Source organism: Phyllostomus hastatus, unplaced genomic scaffold (assembly GCF_019186645.2).
Source record: "Phyllostomus hastatus isolate PE091 unplaced genomic scaffold, TTU_PhHast_1.1 phas_contig_41, whole genome shotgun sequence".
NCBI classification, from domain to species: domain Eukaryota; kingdom Metazoa; phylum Chordata; class Mammalia; order Chiroptera; family Phyllostomidae; genus Phyllostomus; species Phyllostomus hastatus.
In genome coordinates, this window is record NW_025333876.1 from 296848 (window position 1) to 305610 (window position 8763).

Consider the following 8763-nt stretch of genomic DNA (forward strand, 5'->3'; position numbering starts at 1 on the left):
AGAGACACCCACTTCTCAACATGGCGGCCAGAGGAGAAGCATGTGGCAGACGCCAACCAAGACTGACTAGGAACTGAGACTCTCCCACAGTGTGTAGGATTTGGGGGGAAGATTTAAAACAGAAGACAGAAAAACTGGGCTCTCTTTTTAGCATTCCTCTTACCCCACCTGGGCGAGGGGGACCAGGCATTCATGGGACTGGAGGATGCTGGGTCCCACTCCTGCTCTTGCCTTGCTCTGCTCATACAGTCAGGAGCAGGCTCACCTGGGATGCTGTGATCCTGCACTGAACGGCACGGGTCCTGGATCGCTTCCATTCTCTTGCTCTCAGAGCTGCACATAGCGGCTGGGAAGGTACACTGGTCCTTGGGCATGAGCAGCCTTGCATGTAGGGGGCCACAGACCGAGTCCCTCACAGGACTGGCTCAGTAATCTGGCAGCACACCCCAGCCCAGGGTGGGGCAGAAGCTGTGGGGGGCGGGGGCAGCGGAGATACCAGCCCCACAAGCGCACACTCAGGAGAGAGACAGAGTCTGGAGCTGGAGAGATGGAGCTCCATTTGTGTAACAACGTTGGGAACAGACAAGAATGGAGGGGAGTCCCTGGGCACAGATTTAGATTTCAGTCTTTTTGGTAACAAGGTGATTTCTGTGTTTTGCAAAAGAGGATGGCTTGAAGGTGAAGAGGCCTCAGGTTCCCCAAATTGGGCAACATTTAATAACAATCTTTTCCCTTCCCCATCAATTATTGTGTTATGCTTGGGTGTGGCAGCAGGATGCCAAATCCCATTTTGTTTGGTAACATCCCATTATTCTAAATTCTGTTCTCTTCTTTTTCTCTGATGTTTTTTTAAAAAATAGTTCTTATCACATATGCATATTTCCCTAAACATTTCATTTTGCTTGTTTATAAAAGTGATTAATATATGTAGTCTGCAAACTGTTTCTTTAACTTAGTGTTACATTTTCAAGATTTATCCATGTTGTATTTAGAGGTATCTAGGTTCATGAATTTTCATGACTACGTAAATATTCATTGTGTGAAGTTAACCATCCCTTACCTGAGAGGGAGCACTTTGCAGATTGTACATTGTCTCCTATTATGAACAAATGGTTGTGATGAACTTTTCTGTATATTTCCTGACATACCATGTGAGAGGTTGTCTGGAGCACTGCTTTACAAACTGTGGGTCATGATCCATTAGTAAGTCACAAGAACAAATTTAGTAGGATATGTAGGGGTTCAGAAAGAGCCACCACGGTATGCGGTTTATACTGTGAGCTAAATGCAACTTTAGCTGCAGGCTCAAGAGAAACTTTTCCCTTTAACTACCTACAACAGTGATTTTCAACCTCTTTTTTTTTAAACCTCCTGGCATACAAGATAATGACTAAAATTCTCTGCCATGCCAAAAAATATATTTTTGCCAGTCTGACCAAAAACATAGTATAATTTTGATTCATTCTCACCAGATTGGTTATTGTTGCATTAGCTGTTGTTTTTTTTTTATTTGATGATCTAAACACAAAGAGGTCAGTGCCCCTGACTAGATAGTCAGGTATTGCATGTTTTACAAGTTCTTGTAGCACACTGGTTGGCAATCACTGACCTAGAAAAGCCTGAATCAGGGGTGTGGGTCTTAAACTGTTGTCAGAGATGACTTTTTTTGACTTATCTATAGGGCAGAACAAACTTCTATTTACTAAACATATGCTCATTTTACCACCCTGAAATGACCCGATGAAGTCCCCAAAGTGCATTACCTCATCCCTTGCTCAACATGTCTCAATCCCCCTTTCTACCTCTGAACCTCTCCTGAATGTGGGGTCTCTGACTCTCTCATGTATGCAGGATTCCCATACATACATATGTGTCAAATTTGGTTATTTTCCATCCTTATCTGCCTCATGTCTGTTTGATTATTGGATCAGCCAGAAGAGCTTTGAGGGCAAAGGAAGGTTTGTTCCACTTCAAAATGCAGCCAGCATCTATAGATTTCAACCAGAACTGATATATCAGAAATCACCAGAATAGTGAACGGAAAGAGAAAAAGAGGAGGGACATTGTACATGGTCCCTAGGCCTGGCTGAAAACATGGTATTTTTCCTTTGTTTGCGTACATAGGAATCCAAAAGATATTGTAAACATTAATACAATATATATGTTCTATAAGGAAGGCCTCACAAACGTTACCATGGCAATGCTGGGAAGAGTCTTGAATGTGAAACACCATGCTTCAGAAACTGTTGGCTCAAAGAAGTTATTTATTTACCAAGAGAATTAATGTGTGATTTATACATATTGGGCATGCTAATATACTGAGATACTTTCTCCAACAAAATAACACTGAAGAAAAATGAGGGGAAAAAATCAGACCAAAATGGAATAAAGATACCTGGGTTTAACTGAACACCAGCCTGCTCTACCTAAAGAAACTTCATGTATGAAGGTCCAAGGCAAGCAGTCTATGCTGCTGAGAATGACCCTATGGAAATTCATGGCAGGATTGGTATAAAAGAAGTAAAGGATTTTGTATACAAAAGTGGAGAAGAGCAGGGTATGTAATATTGTTTTCTTAAAGTAATTTCACTTGTGTGTTGCTGTACTGATTTGGGATATACAATGTATTATTGTGGGTGATAGTTAAAAGGTTTAAAGCCACGCCACGGTAGAGTATTTAAGTATGGAAATGTTCAAATTGTTTTGCGTGGGGGTTCTGTAAAGTCACCTTCCCACTAGCAGTGTTTGTGAGCCCTGTTCTCCGTCCTCTCTGGCATTAGTAATGAGAGATTCCTTAATTTTTTGTCAGTCCAACTGGTATTAAATGTTATCTCCTGGTGGTTTTAATTTTTAGTTACTAAATGAGTAATGAGATGGAAAATATTTTTATATGTCTATAGCCCATTCATGTTTTCTTTTCAGTTAATTACTGAACTGTGGTATCTTTTTGCCTATTTACTCTATTGGATTATTTATCTTTTTCTTATTAATTCATGAATTCAGGCTGCTCACCCTTTGTTGGTTATATATGTTGCAAGTATTTAATTATGGTTTGTGGCTTGTCTTTTCCATCTGTAATGGGGAACTCAACCCCCAGAAATGGGGGAGGATTTTGGCAGTGCATGTGTGACTGGAGACCCTGCTTCTTGCAGACCATGACGGCCAGGAGAAGAGCATGGGGTACAGTTCCATTTAGTTGGGTCTTTTAGTAAAAACATTTTATAACTTTTTACCATAATAATCCTTGTATACTATTTGTTAGATTTATTCACAAGTTCTTATTGCGCTTGCAGATGGTATCAACTTTTTAAAGAAAACAATAATTTCTAATTGTGGCAATTAAATTTCATGTAATGAATTTGTATTCAGCAATCTTGCTAAACGCTTCTATTCTAATCATTTATCTGTATATGTTTTAGAGGTTTCTACTTTGACAATCATAACATCTACAAATAATCAGTTTTTCTTATTCCTTGTCAAACCTTTGATCTTTTACTTAATTTTGTTTCATTAATCTCCTGGTTGGGATTGCTGATACAGTGTTGATTAGAAGTAGAAATAATAGGGTCCTTGAGTTTTTCTTAATCTTAAAGGAAAGCTGTCAAAATTTCACCATTAATTGTTTTTTAAAGATTCCCTTTATCTAGTTAAGGACGTTTGTTTTGTACATTTTTAAAAAATATCATGATAGGTATTGAATTTCTTGCTTTTCTGCATCCATTGACTGATATTCTTTTCTCCTTTAATCTGTTATCGTGCTAAATTGCATTCACCCCTAAAAGAATTTTTGTGTTATTTTTGGCTAGCCTACAAATGAAGCTGGAGGTTTAATTATGATTTTCTAATGAAAATGTTGAGGTGACACTCTAAGCTAAGCCCTGGTGGGATCAGTGTATAATTCTTTTTCCTCTGAAAGATTTTTTTTTGGGGGGGAATTTGATGAAACTCAACCAAACACAGCATGCCTGATAAATTGAAGTCCTATAGTGGGCTTGAGTGTGAGTGTGCCTGTGCGTTTCTTTCCCTTTAAAGAGCCCTGGCAGAACAAATATTGCTTAAAAGTCCCTTCAACTGAGAATTTAAAACCTTGTATTTTAAATCTCTGTTAGTCCCTGTGTGAATTCTAAACTTCCTAGACTTTAAATTGAGTTCTATTTTTTTCAGAATACAATTGCTCTGTGCTTTAAAAACTTTCTAACTTCTGATCCTATTAGATTTTTAAGTTTCAGTTACCGAGATCCACAGACCACTGTCATCCCCTCTTAATGGCCAGAGCTTACAATTAATGATGATTGATCACAGTAGGCAGGCAGTAAGCTCCATGTTTTACCTAGATCAACCCTATTCATTTTAATTCTGTGTTACAGATATGGGAAAGGAAGGGTTCAGTGGTTGAGCAATTGTTTAAGCTCATCAGGAAGTTACGTGGCAGAGCCTGGGCAGGGGTTAAGACCTCTGTGCATTTGACATCATGAATAATAAAAAGATTCCATCTGTGGCCCTGGCTAGTGTGGCTCAGTGGGTTGAGTGCCAGCCTGTAAACCAAAGGGTCACAGGTTCGATTCTCAGTCAGGGCACATGCCTGGGTTGTGGGCCAGGTCCTGAGTAGGGGGTACATGAAAGGCAACCACACATTAATGTTTCTCTCTTTTCCCTTTCTCCCTCCCCTCCTCTCTCTCTAAAAATAAATAAATTTTGAAAATCTTTTTAAAAAGATTCTATTTGTGCATTTTAGCTATTTTCATAGCTATATTTAGTATCACAATTAAATGGTGGTGTTTCTAAAAAACAGTTTGTTACTAATTAAGAGTTTTATTACACTATGATCAAAGCATTGTTTATATTATTCCTATTTTATGGAACTTATTGTTGCTTTATTATCTAAGATCAATTTTTGTGAATGTTCCATGTGCAGTTAAAAAGAAGGTATATTCTTTATTATTAGTGTATGAAGTTCTATATATATCCCCTAAGTCCTACTTTATTGATTATATTGTTTAGGTCTTCATTATCTGTATTTATTGCCTATCCTTATTTTTGACCTAAGTTGTAGTAAGAGTGGTATCTTAAAATTTCCTATTATTTATATGTTTCCATAGATTTCTCCTGAAATTTCCTACAATTTCCTGCTTATGAAGGTGACTGGCATATGCTTTGGAATGTAGATGTTCATAACTGCTGTATCTCCATTGTTGGCTTTTAGAATTACAGTGTCCTTTCTTGTCACATATAAAGCTTTTGGTTGAAATTCTACTTTAATATTAGAATCGTAACTTTTGCTTTCTTATTATCTTCATTTGCCCCTCCCTATATGTCTGACTTTTCTGAATCATCACGTTTTAGATGTTTCTGTTACACACAGCATATAGCTGAGTCTGCTTTGTAAGACAAATTGAAAATTGTTTTCATATGTGAATTAGCCCCATTCACATTGTTGATGTGATTAATATATTTTATTGCAATCCAGCCATAGTATAATTACTATGAATATTTTCTTTGTATTAACTGTTTTGTTGTCTACATATTTTCCATTGGGCTTTCATTTTAAAATTTCTTTTGGTATTAAAAAAGACTGTGGTGTTTATTAAGGTGGATTACCTTTGTGCTCAAACCTTTTTTATTGTTTTTGGTCCCCTATTTTCTTATTTAACCTTTTACTGCCTAGTCTGTTGGTTTCTTATAATACCTTTAATTTCTACCTATTGCCTATATACTAATTAATGAGCTCACTCTACTTTCCTTTTCCCCTTTTATTTTTTCATGGCATCTATTTCTACTTTATCAAAACATAAAACATTTATATTTTATTCATTCCCCTCTCCCCATCTTCTAGTCTTAGATTTATATTTAAACATATTAAATGTTAAGAGCCATTGGCTTTTTTGCTATAATATCTCCAGCCACCTCTTGGTTAGAAAATATTCATCCTCTAGGATTCTCCTAAAGAAGGGCTTGGGGGTACAGTGTTCTTGTGGCTCTTACATGTTTGAAATGGCTTTTCTGCAAGCCTTTCTCTTCAGAGGGCTGGCCAGATCATGCTTGGTTCATGTTTGCATTCTTTGTATATTTTGGCTCACTGTGTTTTTCCTTATATTTCTTTGAAATGCTACTCTCTTGTTGTCTTGCTTTGTGTATTCCTTTTCAGATAGTGTTCTTGGCCTTCTAAATTGTTCGATCTTTTTGCCTGAAGTCCCAGAGGACTTTTTCCCTTTATCTTTAAAGTTTAATGGTTTTACTAACCTATGTTAATTTTTCCTGGTTATCTGTTTAATCCTTTCAGTATGTATTTTCAGGTTTTCTTTTATTTTATGATACTTTTCTTGGATTATAGTTTATATATTAGTGTGTTTACAGTGTTCTTTTCCTGTTCTTCCTCATCCTTCTTTCTTACTCCTCCTTCTTTTTTTCTTTTACTTCTCTTCCTTTTCTTCTTCTTCCTTCCGTTCCTCCCTCATGTTTATTTCCCCGACTCTTTGTCCTTAAGGGGTTCTATTTATAATATGTGGAATTTTTTCCTATCTTCTATTTCAACCATTTCTTTTTTTGTTTTTAATCCCATTTTTTGTCTTACTACATTTTTAATGCCCCTTATTGAACTTTTACTTAAGCCTTTTCTCTCTTAGACACTTTATAATTTAGTCATCATTTCTAATATGATTTCTGTCTTTCACTTTAATTTATTTCCTCTTTTAAATAAAGTTTCATGTTAATTCTTCCTATTTGAGGTCCATTTCTTTTATTTTTTAAATAAAAATTTCTCATTAAAGGTGAATTTTTAAAAAATTATTTATTTTTAGAGGGGAAGGGGAGGGAGAGAGGGAAACATCAATGTGTTGTTGCCTCTTGCATGCTCCCTACTGGGGACCTGGCCCACAACCCAGGCATGTGCCCTGACTCGGAATCAAACCAGTGACCCTTTGCTTCACAAGCAAGCACTCAATGCACTGAGCCACACCAGCCAGGGCTAAAGGTGATTTTTCAATGTTTCCAAATACATTTTTAAGAATATTTAATTATGTTGGGAGTATTATGCTAAAGTTTTCTTCTGTTTAATTTTGTCACAGAGGGGCAGTTCATCAATTTTACCAGTTGAATGCTTTGATTCTTATTTTCTGTTTTCTTTTTCCCTTATAGTAGGTTTGTGTAGGTTAAGATTGCTTATGTCTATGCATTTCAGGGCCAAGGTTGTTTGTGTATGATGTGTATTGGTTATCTTTCACTGTACAACAAACAATAAAACTTACTGGCTTAAAATAAAAAACTGTAATGATTTATAATTGTGTATTGACTTACACAATTGTGTAATTGTGTAAATACTGGTTCTTCAGTTGTCTCAGCTGAGTTCATTTATGCAGCCACACTCAGCTGATAAACTGTCTGGGGACTAGAGTCAGTTGGGATGGACAGCTTGGTCTTTGTTCATGTAGTCCTTTTTTTTTTGGTGGAATTTAATTTTTATTTACAAAACACTGCAAGATGTGAAATTCTACATAGAAATTTTAAAAAGAGGAGAAGCTTCACACAGTATGTGCAGTTTTGGACTGTTCAAGTATAGTTTCATTGTAAAAAGTGCTACAATAACAAACCACATTTAAAAAGAGTTCTTAGTAGAGAAACAACAGTCTTTTATTCTAAAGGTGGTGCTCTAAGAGGGTAATAGTGGAAGCTGCAAGGACTTTCGGTAAAAAAAATATATGGCCCAAATGAAAGAACAGATCAAAGCTCCACAAAAAAAATACAACTAAGCAATGAAAAGATAGCCAACCTATCAGATGCACAGTTCAAAACACTGGTAATCAGGATGCTCACAGAAATGGTTGAATATGGTTGCAAAATAGAGAAAAAAGTGAAGACTATGAAAAGTGAAATAAGGAAAATGTACAAGGAACCAACAGTGAAGAGAAGGAAACTGGGACTCAAATGAATGGTTTGGAACAAAAGGAAGAAAGAATCATTCAACCAGAACAGAATGAAGAAACAAGAATTCAAAAAATGAGGAGAGGCTTAGGAACCTCTGGGACAACTGTAAACATCCCAACATCCGAATGGTAGGGGTGTCAGAAGGAGAACAGCGGGAGCTGTGTGTGATGGAGACGCTAGCCTGGGACTGGAAGGAAGAAAAGGAGGAAAGGGCATGGGCACCAGGAAAAGGGATGGAAAGAGAGCCACAGGGCAGCACAGCTATTAGGTGGTAGGGGCAGGCAAACGTCTGGAGAGTGGAAGCAAGGCTTACCTGTGCAGGTGAGTGTGTGTACTCCGCCACGTACGTGTTTACATGCGCAAGGAGGAGGGCACGGAGGTGTGTAGTTTGCTGGGGTGTCCCAAGGAGCTCCGGGAGTGGGCCTGGGCATCCTCCACATCCAATGTGGGAGTGAGAGCCCAGAGGGAGGAAGGGCGCTTCAGGGAGGTCCGCAGCTCCAGGGTCGAGGGCGGGTCACAGGTGCAGGGCAGGGTGGATGGGAGGCCGTTTCTCTGTACCGTTCTTTCTCGCCTATTCTTTTCTTCTTTATTTATCTTCTTTCTTCATTTCCTGTTCATTTCCTAGGCAGTTAGATTACTGCAAGGAAGACTCTGGGGTCAGTATGTACCTGAGCGGGGACCCAGGCCTGGTCACCTTGCACAGGTGGGCTGCTTCTGAAACAGCTCCCTGTGGAGACAATCGCCACCTGTCGGGGACAGGATTCTCTGCTCACCTGGTTACTTTAGACTTAGCAGGCAGATTCAACACTTCATAAAGCATGCGCCTCCTTCTCCATTATCTAA